Source organism: Piliocolobus tephrosceles, chromosome 12 (genome assembly GCF_002776525.5).
Source record: "Piliocolobus tephrosceles isolate RC106 chromosome 12, ASM277652v3, whole genome shotgun sequence".
Taxonomy (NCBI): Eukaryota; Metazoa; Chordata; class Mammalia; order Primates; family Cercopithecidae; genus Piliocolobus; species Piliocolobus tephrosceles.
Window position 1 is genome coordinate 112130176 of NC_045445.1, and position 13525 is coordinate 112143700.

Here is a 13525-nt window from a genome sequence, read left to right on the forward strand (position 1 = left end):
AGAGACAAAGAGGGCCATTATATAATGGTAAAGGGATCAATTCAACAAGAAGAGCTAACTGTCCTAAATATGTATGCACCCAATACAGGCGCACCCAGATTCATAAAGCAAGTTCTTAGAGAACTACAAAGAGACTTAGACTCCCATACCATAATACTGGGAGATGTTAACACCCCATTGTCAATATTAGACAGCTCAATGAGACAGGAAATCAACAAGGATATTCAGGAATTGAACTCAGCTCTGGTTTAAGTGGACCTAATAGACATCTACAGAACTCTCCACCCCAAATCAATAGAATATGTATTCTTCTCAGTGGCACATGGCACTTACTCTAAAATCGACCACATAATTGGAAGTAAAATACTCCTCAGCAAATGCAAAAGAACTGAAATCATAACAAATAGTCTTTCAGACCACAGTGCAATCAACATAGAACTCAGGATTAAGAAACTCACTCAAAACCACACAACTACATGGAAACTGAACAACCTGCTCCTGAATTACTCCTGGATAAATAATGAAATTAAGGGAGAAATAAAGAAGTCTCTTTGAAACGAATGGGAACAAAGAGACAACATACCAGAATCTCTGGAACACAGCTAAAGCAGTATTAAGAGGGAAATTTATAGCACTAAATGCCCACAGGACAAAGCAGGAAAGATCTAAAATCAACACCCTAACATCACAATTAAAAGAACTAGAGAAGCAAGAGCAAACAAATCCAAAAGCTAGCAGAAGACAGTAAATAACTAAGATTACAGCAGAAATGAAGGACATAGAGACACGAAAAACCCTTTAAAAAAGCAATGAATCCAGGAGCTGGTTCTTTGAATAAATTAACAAAATAGATAGACCACTAGCTAGACTAATAGAGAAGAAAAGAGAGAAGACTCAAATAGACACAATAAAAAATGATAAAAGAGATATCACCACTGATCCTATGGAAATACAAACTACCATCAGAGACTACTAAAAAAAAACCTCTACACAAATAAACTAGAAAATCTAGAAGAAATTGATAAATTCCTGGAAAAACACACCCTTCCAAGACTAAACCAGGAATAAGTCGAATCCATGAATAGACCAATAACAAGTTCTGAAATTGAGGCAGTAATTAGTAGCCTACCAACCAAAAAATACCCAGGACCAGATAGCTTCACAGGCAAATTTTACCACAGGTACAAAGAGGAGCTGGTACCATTCCTTCTGAAACTATCTTAAACAACTGAAAAAGAAGGACTCCTCCCTAACTCCTTGTATGAGGCCAGCATCATCCTGATACCAAAACCTGGCAGAGACACAACAAAATAAGAAAACTTCAGGCCAATATCCCTGATGAATATCAATGGAAAAATCATCAATAAAATATTGGCAAACTGAATCCAGCAGCACATCAAAAATCTTATACACCATGATCAAGTCGGCTTCATCCCTGGGATGCAAGGTTGGTTCAGCATATGCAAAAAAATAAACATAATACATCTCATAAACAGAACCAATGACAAAAACCACATGATTATCTCAATAGACACAGAAAAGGCTTGCAATAAAATTCAACATCCCTTCATGTTAAAAACTCTCAATAAACTAGGTATTGATGGAGCATATCTCAAAATGATAAGAGCTATTTATGACAAACCCATAGCCAATATTATACTCAATTGGCAAAAGCTGGAAGCATTCCCGTTGAAAACCGGCAACAGACAAGGATGCCCTCTCTCATCACTCCTATTCAGCATAGTACTGGAAGTTCTGGCCAGGGCAATCAGGCAAGAGAAAGAAATAAAGTGTATTCAAATAGGAAGAGAGGAAGTCAAATTGTCTCTGTTTGTAGATGACATGATTCTATATTTAGAAATCTGCAGCATTTCAGCCCCAAAACTCCTTAAGCTGATAAGCAACTTCAGCAAAGTCTAAGGATACAAAAATCAATGTGCAAAAATCACAAGCAGTCCTATACGCCAATAATAGACAAGCAGAGAGCCAAATCATGAATGAACTCCCATTCACAATTGCTACAAAGTAAATAAAATACCTAGGAATACAGCTTACAAGGGACATGAAGGACCTCCTCAAGGAGAATTACAAACCACTGCTCAAGGAAATAAGGGAGGACACAAACAAATGGAAAAATATCCCATGCTCATGGATAAGAAGAAAAAATATTATTAAAATGGCCATATTGCCCAAAGTAATTTATAGATTCAATGCTATTCCCATCAAACTACCATTGACTTTCTTCACATAATTAGAAAAACAACTTTAAATTTCATATGGAACCAAAAAAGAGCCCATATAGTCAAGACAATACTAAGCAAAATGAACAAAGCTGGAGGCATCACACTACCTGACTTCAAACTATACTTACAAGGCTACAGTAACCAAAACAGGATGGTACTGGTACCAAAACAGATACGTAGACCAATGGGACAGAACAGAGACCTCAGAAATAACACCACACATCTACAACCATCTGATCTTTGACAAACCTTACAAAAACAAGAAATGGGGAAAGGAGTGTCCCTTTAATAAATAGTGCTGGGAAAACTGGCTAGCCATATGCAAAAAACTGAAACTGGACCCCTTCCTTACACCATATAAAAAATTAACTCAAGATGGATTAAAGACTTAAATGTAAACCCAAAACCATAAAAACCCTGGAAGAAAACCTAGGCAATATCATTCAGGACATAGGCATAGGCAAAGATTTCATGACTAAAACACCAAAAGCAATTGCAACAAAAACCAAAATTGAAAAATGAGATCCAATTAAACTAAAGAGCTTCTGCACAGCAAAAGAAACTACCATCAGAGTGAACAGGCAACCTACAGAATAAGAGAAAATGTTTGCAGTCTACCCATCTGACAACGATCTAGTATCCAGAATCTACAAGGAACTTAAACAAATTTACAAGAAAAAACCCCATCAAAAAGTGGGCAAAGGATATGAACAGACACTTCTCAAAAGAAGACATTTATGCGGCTGACAAATATATGACAAAAAGCTCTTCATCACTGATCATTAGAGAAATGCAAATCAAAACTACGATGAGATACCATCTCACACCAGTCAGGATGGCAATTATTAAAAAGTCAGGAAACAATAGATGCTCGTAAGGCCGTAGAGAAATAGGAACACCTTTACACTGTTGGTGGGAGTGTAAATTAGTTCAACTATTGAGGAAGACAGTGTGGCGATTCCTCAAGGATCTGGAACCAGAAATAACATTTGACCCAGCAATCCCATTACTGGGTATATACCCAAAGGAATATAAATCATTGTACTATAAAGACACATGTACACATATGTTTATTGCAGCACTATTCACATTAGCAAAGACTTGGAACCAACTCAAATGCCCATCAATGATAGACTGGATAAAGAAAATGTGGTACACATACACCATGGAATACTATGTAGCCATAAAAAAGAATGAGATCATGTCCTTTGCCAGAACATGGATGAAGCTGGAAGCCATCATTCTCAGTAATACAGGGACAGAAAACCAAACACCGCATGTTCTCATTCACAGGTGGGAGTTGGACAATGAGAACACATGGACACAGAGAGGGGAACAACACACACCAGGGCCTTTTGAGGGGTGGAGGGGAAACGGAAGGAGAGCATTAGGACAAATACCTAATGCATGCAGGGCTTAAAACCTAGATGACAGGTTGATAGGTGCAGCAAACCACCATGGCACACGTATACCTATGTAACATACCTGCACACTGTGCACATGTATCCCAGAACTTAAACTAAAATAAAATTTTTTAAAAAGAGAAAAAGAGGCCGGGCGCGGTGGCTCAAGCCTGTAATCCCAGCACTTTGGGAGGCCGAGACAGGTGGATCACGAGGTCAGGAGATCGAGACCATCCTGGCTAACACGGTGAAACCCCGTCTCTACTAAAAATACAAAAACTAGCCGGGCGAGGTGGCGGGGCGCCTGTAGTCCCAGCTACCTGGGAGGCTGAGGCAGGAGAATGGCGTGAACCCGGGAGGCGGAGCTTGCAGTGAGCTGAGATCCGGCCACTGCACTCCAGTCCGGGCGACAGAGCAAGACTCCGCCTCCAAAAAAAAAAAAAAAAGAGAAAAAGAAAAAAAAAAGAAAAGGTGCTCAACATCATTCATCATCAGAGAAATGCAAATCAAAACTACAACATGATATCATCTCACCTCACTTAAAATAGCTTATATCCAAAGACAGGCAATAACGAATGCTGGCCAGGATATGGAGAAAAGGGAACCCTCACACACTGTTGGTGGGAATATAAATTAGTACAGCCACTATGGAGAAGAGTTTGCAGGTTCCTCAAAAAACTAAAAATTGAGCTGCCATATGATCCAGCAATTCCACTGCTGAGTATATACCCAAAAGAAAGGAAATCAGTATATCAAAGAGGTATCTGCACTCCCACGTTTGTTGCAGCACTGTTCACAACAGCCAAGATTTGGAAGCAAGCTAACTGTCCATCAACAGATGAATAGAGAAAGTGTGGTACTTATACAGAATGGATTACTATTCAGCCATAAAAAGAATGAGGTCCTGTTATTTGCAATAACATGGATGAAACTCGAGGTCATTATGCTAAACAAAAGAAACCATGTACAAAAAGACAAACTTCTCATGTTCTCATTTATTTGTAGCATCTAAAAATCAAAACAATTGAAATCATGGAGGTAGAGAGTAGAGGGATGGTTACCAGAGTCTGGGAAGGGTAGTGGGATGGTGGGGTGGAGGTTGAGATGGTTAATATGTACCAAAAAAAAAAAAAAAATAGTTAGGAATAATGTATAAGGTCTAGTATCTGATAGCACAACAGGGCCACTATAGTCAAAAATAATTTAATTGTATATTTTAAAATAACTAAAACAGTATAATTGAATTGTTTATAACACAAAAGATAAATGCTTGAAGGGATAGATATCCCATTTCACATAATGTGATTATTATGTATTACATGCCTGTACCAAAACATCACGTGTACCCCATAAATATATATGCCCATTACCTCCCTCAAAAATTAAAATCAAAACTAAAACAAAAAAAAGTTGTATGTTAATCCAAACAAAATTATGCTAAATTATATGGGGAACTTGGTGAAGTGGGAAGAGTTTGTATGTGACTGAGAGCTGCTTGGTGAAAGACCACTAAATTGTCAACTTCTAATATAAAAAATAAGGATAACAACAAATGCTGATGCAAATGTGGAGCCACTGGATCTTTCAGGAGTTTCTGGTAGGAATGTAACATTTATAGCCACCCTGGAAAGCAGTTTTACATTTTCTTATTCAAGTAAAAATATAACTACCATACAGTCCACCAATTGCAGTCACATGCATTCATCCTAGAGAGACGCAAACTATGTTCACACAAAACTGAATATTCATTGAAGCTTTATTCATAATAATAAACCCTGAAAACAGTTGAGTGCTCTTCAACAGGCAAATTGTTAAACAAACTGTCGTATATCTATACCATGGAACACTACTCAGTAATGAAGAGGAATTAACTACTGACATATGCAGAAACTTGGGTGTATCAATAATTGAGTGAGAAAAAATCTATTCCCAAAAGATGACATAATGCATGATTCCTTTCTGTAATGTTTAAAACGATAACATTTTAGAAATGGAGGACATGTCAGTGGTTAAGTATAGGGTGAGGCAGAAGCAAGCTGGGTATGATTTTAAAAGAGCAGGATAAGGTATCTTTGTAGTGTTGGAAGTGTTATCTTGACTTTGGTTGAGGATACATGAACCTTTAAAGGTGACAAAATTGTATAGAACTAAATACACACATATACAGACACACACACACACACATACATGTACTAGTAAAACTGGCAATCTGAATAATATAGGGGTATTATGTAAATGTTAACAACCTGGATATATTATATGAGTTTTGCAAAAGGTTACCATTAAGGGAAGCATGAAAAATTTCACACAAGAGATTTCTGTATTATTTCTTATAACTGCATGTGAATCCACAATTATATTAATACAGAATTTAAATAAAATTTTGGATACAAATAAATAAAATGTATATAGTATCCTCTACTCCTGAAAGTGTTACCACTGGGGTATCTGAGGAAAATGTACATGAGATCTAAGAATATAACAAAACATAATACCTCGTTGTGTTTGGGCACAATATTCCTGATGGTGAGTGTACCACTTTGCTCAAAATTCTAAACCATTCCACTTTTGCTGTGGATTCAAAGGAAGATTTATTTCATTTATATGAATATAACTCAGCCAGACAGTGTGAAGAATATATAAAATCCTGCAGAGACAGCACACCCGGTGAGAATTTGCTCAGTAAATTTGTGCCAGTGAGGCAGATTGATTATCTGGTTTCCTGTTTCAAGTGTTCTCCACTGTATTTATAGGTAGCTGTAAGTTGTCTGTTGTTTTCTTGTGGAAATGTAAATAGCCAACTAGCTGGTACTCTCTTGGTTGACCTATGTAGCAAGAATACGTGAAATCAGCAGTAAAGGCCCTAATTTATTTTTAGTGGTAACCCTTTCCCATGCCACATAAGGTTTCAGTATAATCAAAAGTGCTAGCAGACAACTGCAGTTATATTTGACATCCTTGACTGGACTAATTTGTTTAAGTCCTTCAAACCTCTCCTTTCCTTGTGGGCCACTCACGTGTCTTCTTGGCCAGTGTATCGAATTATGTTTCCTTATAAGGTAGTCACTAGCCACATGTGGCTATTTAAAGCGTAAATCAATTGAAATTAAATGAAATAAAATATGTAGCTCTTGTATCACAACAGCCATATTTCCAGTGCTCAGTAACCAATAACAAGTGCTCTGATATTTTATGCTTTCATACTTCTGTTATGAGAACAAACTATTTCCAAAAAATTCTATGACAAAAGAAAGAATTGGGCTGGGCGCAGTGGCTCATGCCTGTAATCCCAGCACTTTGGGAGGCCGAGGCAGGCAGATCACGAGGTCAGGAGATCAAGACCATCCTGGCTAACGTGGTGAAACTCTGTCTCTACTAAAATACAAAAATTAGCTGGGCATGGCGGCGGGTGCCTGTAGACCCAGCTATTCGGGAGGGTGAGGCAAGGGAAATCTCTTGAACCTAGGAGGCGGAGGTTGCAGTGAGCCAAGATTGCACCACTGCACTCCAGCCTGGTGACAGAGCAAGACTCCGTCTCAAAAAAAAAAAAAAAAAAAAGAAAGAAAAGACAAGAAAAAGAAAAGAAGAAGGAATTGGCAGTGATATGACCAGTTCATGTTAAATAATGAAAACTCAAGTGTTCAGCCTAGTTACACGATATGCATGACTGGAGTTGAAAGTATAACTTATATGTTATTTAGCTTTTCACTTCATTTAAAAATTGTATTTATTAACTTAGCACAGCATGAGGTATATGTACCTCTAAAACCCTCAGTGTTTGCTGTTAAGATCTTAGAGACCGAATAGTACTATTATTCTATTTTTTCCAACTCTTGAAATATTTGTCATTCTTTCTTATTTTCTCCTCTTACTTTTAGTCTCTAACCCAGGAACTATGGAGGAAGAGTTACAGAGTTTATCTTTTCTAACTTATTTTAAAAATAAGTAATCTAACACTATGTTTAAATTTTTAAAAATAGCATGTAGATAAGAAAATTGAATCAGTCATTAGAAAAGTAGGTCAATTAAATGATATTTAATTTCCAAAGTTGAGAAACATTTTCCCTATTCCTGTGATGTCTTCACATAGGAGTCAGAGAAAGGGAAAGAAGGGAAACCTTCATTTTGTACCCAATATCAAGGCAAAGTAATAAACTCCACTCAAACTGCCCACTTCCTCAATTATTCATTCTCTGAGAAGCCTAGAGTGAGGGAGAAAATTTCAAGTTGGAGTTTGTGGGTTGATGACCTCATATTTCAAATAAACTATTTGTCTATTAAACTTTCTGAAAAATGGAAGAATATTAGAAAGAATAACCTGTTTACTCTCAATATATAGAATATTCCCTTGAGGTCTCATATTCACCTGGAATCTAATTCAGAGATTCCTGGACATTTTTCAAGACTTTATTTCAACTTTTTATTTCTCTGGCACCTTGAGATAATTAAATGGTGGGTTCTGGGAAGTGCCTAGCAGCTGTCATCTCCTTCTTATATTTTGATGTGGGCCTGAAAGGATCAAGATTAAATATTTTCTGCCCCCTTTTGCAAGTATTTTTGTTTCCATCAAGGTTCAACTTCTGAATTCTTTTAATAAAATGAGGGGTTATTGACAGCGAGTTTCCTAGATCTAAATTTCATTTTTCTTTCTGTGATTCTTTATCCAGGTAACTCTATTGTAAGTTTGTGTGGGGTCTTGAAGCTACATGTATAAAAACCGTAAATTAGTTTTTATATTTACTGGTTTAAAAATAAAGTAGCCTGGGCGCGTTGGCTCACGCCTGTAATCCCAGCACTCGGAGGCTGAGGCGGGTGGATCACCTGAAGTCAGGAGTTCGAGACCAGCCTGGCCAACATGGTGACACCCTGTCTCTCCATAGTTCCTTGGTTAGAGACTAAAAGTAAGAGGAAATAAATAAGAAAGAATGACAAATATTTCAACCCCCTCATTTGTATTTTGTAAAAATATAAAAATTAGCTGGGGGTGGTTGTGGGCACCTGTAATCCCAGCTACTTGGGAGGCTGAGGCAGGAGAATCACTTAAACTTAGCAGGCAGAGGTTGTGCTGAGCCAAGATCGCACCATTGCATTCCAGCCTGGGCAATAAGAGTGAAACTCTGTCTCAATAAATAAATAAATAAATAAAAGTAAAGTACATACAATAAAATTTGCTCTTTCTGGTGTACAGTTTTATGAGTTTTGACAAATGCATATAGTCATGTGACCACCACCACAATCAAGATATAGAGTACTTCTATCACCCCAAAATATTACCTCCTACTTTCCCCTTATCGCCAACCCCAAGCATTGATCTGCTTTCTGCCCCTAAAATATTGTTTTATCTTTAAATTCACATAAATGGAATTATGCAGTATGTAGCCTTTTGAGTGGTTTATTTCAGCATAATTCATTTGCAATTCATCCATGTTGCTACATGGATTAGTAGCTCATACCTTTTTATTGCTGAGAGGTATTTTATTATATGGTCTGACATTAGAGTGCTACCCAGCGGGACACTGAGTATGAAGTAGTGAGTGGATGACAAATTCAGCTAATGGTGGAGAAGCCATTGGATGGTACAAGTCATGAACAGCAGGAGCCTTGAGTTATACACTGAAAAAACAAACTTGGTATTATATATCTACAGGATAAGCCAGCAAGTTGTACCTTTTCTTAAGAGAAGGACAGGATACCTGAATTGCTAAGGCTATGTTGCCTTCAGATTGACAATTCAACTGTACATGGGTCCTGGCTGTGTGGCTGCTGTTCCTGTCTTCTCTGTTTATCTTTAAAACAAATCCTATCACAGTAAGGAAATTGAGGATGTGTCTTGCAACTTGAAAGAGGCTAACATATGTACAGAAAACTATGTAACAAAATAGAACAAAATTAATCTTGTAAAACACCAATGTTCTTGGGTTTGCTATTCATTTTGATAGTATATAGAAAATAAAAGCTTTACTCAGTTTTTAAATCATTTTGCTGATCCCTTCTTTCTCTTTTTATGGAGATTACTTCCTTATTCATACCAGGCTTTTAAGTATAAGATTTATCATAATATATTGCAATTATTTGCTTTCACTACTTGATTATGGGTACCTGGAGAATAAAGACAGTTGTCTTATCCAACTTTATGTAATAAACACCTCATTTAATGATAATACAAAAAACCCAGTGTTCCATAATTGTTTATTGAACGAAGGATTAAATGTGCCATAACAATTTGGAAACAGTTCATATTACCTTTTTTTTTTTTTTTTTTTGAGATAGAGTCTCACTCTGTCACCCAGGCTGGAGTGCAGTGGCATGATCCTGGCTCACTGCAACCTCCGCCACCCAGGATCAAGCGATTCTTCTGCCTCAGCCTCCGAGTAGCTGGGACTACAGGTGCACACCACCATGCCCAGCTAATTTTTGTAGTTTTAGTAGAGATGGGGTTTCACCATATTGGCCGGGCTAGTCTTGAACTCCTGACCTCGTGATCCACCCGCCTCGGCCTCCCAAAGTGCTGAGATCATATTACCTTCTAACGTTTTTATTCATGTGTCCAAATTTAAAATCCCTCAACTTTTACAGAAGCATACTCAATATTGGTTGATCCATATTTATCATTAGTTTATGTTTGGTCTTTGATGTTTGTAAGATTTTCTTATAAATTTCTTATAAATTTTCTTATACATTTCTTATAAATTTTCTTGGTTTCTTTGTAGGCTTTTGTGTTGTTTTTATTAATTTTTGATACTGTTTTGAATTAATCATCCATTATTTCAATTATAGACAAACAGAATTAATATATAATGACTTAAATGTTGTATAATACTGACATTGTCTCTGTTTTAAATACATGTCTTGCTAAAAATAGTGGTACGACATTAAAGAAAATAAAGAGAAATGTTTATCTGCCCATAATCCTACTCTCTAACATAACCATTTGAATTTCTTTATTTTACCTCAATCTTTATCCACCATTCACTTTATCACCGTTCATTTAAAAATGCGTATAGGGTATTAGTAGCTAATACCCTATACGCATTTTTGTGTGCATCTTTGTTTACCTAATATTAGTTTTAAAATATTTTCTCTGCAATAATGCTTTCAGTCATTTCAGTTGATGGATAAGACCAATCAGTTTGCTCTGCTAACATAACAGATATTCTATTGCATCCTATAATTTTTATACATTTATTATTTTTATGTTTTTTAATATAATTATGTGTTAGGCTTCAAAATAGTCCTCACTGATCCTCACCTCCAGATATTCACACCCTCATGTAATCCCCTCCAAGAAAGAATGGGGCAAACCTGTAACCTATGAGATACTGTGAAACTGACAGTTTGCGACTTGAAAGGCTATGCCATAAAAGATATTGCAGCTTCCTCCTTGTGCTCTTGAATCACTAACTGGCAGAAGCTAGCAGGTGTATATTGAGGACATGCAAGCAGTCCCGTGGCTGCTCTCCTCATGAGAAGAGGAACTGTGGTCTCTGATCCACGAACCAGCACCATCTTCCCAGCCATGTGAATGATCTACCTTGGAATCTGATCTTTCAGTCCTGAGACCTAATACGAGACCCAAAGCCAGAAGCAACCATCCAAGTCCTTCTCCAATTTCTGACCCAAAACAACTGTGGTAAATAACAATTGATTGTTATTTTAAGCCATTATGCAGTAATACCTAGCTTATACAATTATTTCTATTTTCATTACAAATAATCTAAAAGGCAGTTTCTGGTAATATACAAAAATGGTTGCCATCAATATATTACTGTCAATTATGAAACAGATTTGCTACTTCATATGAATGCAAAATTATGTCAGAAAAAAATATAATGAAGATAGCAAATAAATATCATAGGCATTGTATATTATACCTGAATATATCACTGTCAGCACACAAATTTTTCTAAACATATATTAATATATACATTTTTACTAAAATGCATACATATTCTAATAATATTTTTAAAATTTTTTCACACAACAAATAGTGATCATCTTTGTATTATACACATATATAAATCCTCATTTCAATGGTTCTACATTATTCAGTTTTATAGATACACCCTAATTTATTTTACCAATCCCTTCTTTGAATATTTAGGTCATCTCCAACTATTTAGTGTTATACCAGTGCTGCAATCAGTACCTTTTCACTGTCATTTGTTTCATACTCATCTGTGTGTTTTTATTATGATTAATTTTTTGGAGCTTGGGGGAAAAGCATATTCATAGACATTTATTATGGAAAGACACCATTTAAATTTATTCTTATGGAGGAGTTGGGGCAGGAGTCTAGCAGTATTTGTTCCCTAAATTTTTTCCTGATAGACATTGTATTCACATTCAAGAAATGGCAAATTTTACCATTTATTTAAGTTTATCTTTAATATGCACATATATTGTAAGTGGGAAATACTTTTCATTATTATTTTTAATTTGTTATTGCTGGTTAAAAGAAAGCTTAATTTTATTTATTTCCATTTCATCTGGCATCTGGTTCCCTCACTGAACTTCTGATTATTTCTAGTATATCATCTGTTATTTTTCAAGGTTTTCTAAGTAAACAGTTTCTCAATCTCATATAATGATATTTTACTAAATGTTTATCTTTATGTCAAGAATTTATGCATCTCCATCATCATCAGCAGCATCATCATTATCATTTCCTTTTTTATGATTGCATAACATTGGTCAGAACATGCAGAATTATATTTAAGTCTTGTGGTGATGTCAGGCATGCTGACCTTATTCCGGTCTGTAAGGAAATACATATATTGTTTCATAATTACTGTCAGTCAAGAAAACACAGGGCAAACTCAAAGGAGTAACTTATTGTAGATGAGTTAAGGCAATCTGTATTCCTACCTCCTCATCTACCATCCCACTCTCTACTCCACTATACTCAAACCACTCTTGCAAACGTCACCAAGAGAAAATCCAGTGGACACTTTTAAGTCTTTTCATGAATGGAATTTGCTACAGTATTTGACACCATTGGCCCTTTCTATCATTTGTAAATACCCTCCTACATGTGTTTCCCCAACATCCTCCTCTCCTATTTCCTTCTGTTGCTCTCTGTCCTTCTAATGGCTCCTCCTCCATTCACCCTTCAAGAGGAAATATTTCTTTTTTCTTCAGGAGATACTCTCAGGGTTTTCTTATCCACTGACAGGTTTCTGGGATTGATTCCATATAGTGATAATTTTGACCTCTGAACATGTTCAAGGGCACTACAGGTTGAAATAAAGTCTGCAGCCTGTCATGCATTTTCAAACCTGACTTGTTAGCTCTTGCCCACAGCTTTTGCAAGGAAATGCCTTAGAAAGTTTGACACTGGGGCTCAAGATAGTCAATTTCATGTGGATCCAACCAATTGTCTCCATTGCAAATTTCAGGATCCCATTCTTAGCCCTAAATTTCACGAGAAACTTGGCAAGCCTGAGAATTTAACTGTCATTGTAATTCAGCAACCCACATAATTAAATTTTGTGTTTGATTTTCAGCAACGTCAGCCTTGTGAGTACAATAAGTAATAGCTCCTTTTAGGACTGTCATAGAAGCTCTTTGATTCGTGAACTATAACTGGAGCCTGGATTTAACAATTCTGAGCTTGTCATTTTCTCTTTGTTAGCACTCAAGTGAACTCCAAATAATCTATTCCATACCACAGTCATTTTAGTCATCATTACTGTCATAATAATCAAGTTCAGCAGCCACTTGGGCTCCTAAGGCACAGGTTTCAGTTAGCATTTTATCACAATCAACCACAAGTGATAGCTTGATTAATTTTGAGGTCACTGCACCAACATCAATTTTCCCATTGGCGAGGAGATCAGCACAGCTCTCAAGCCCAAAGGTATGACCAAACTAAAATCCTGT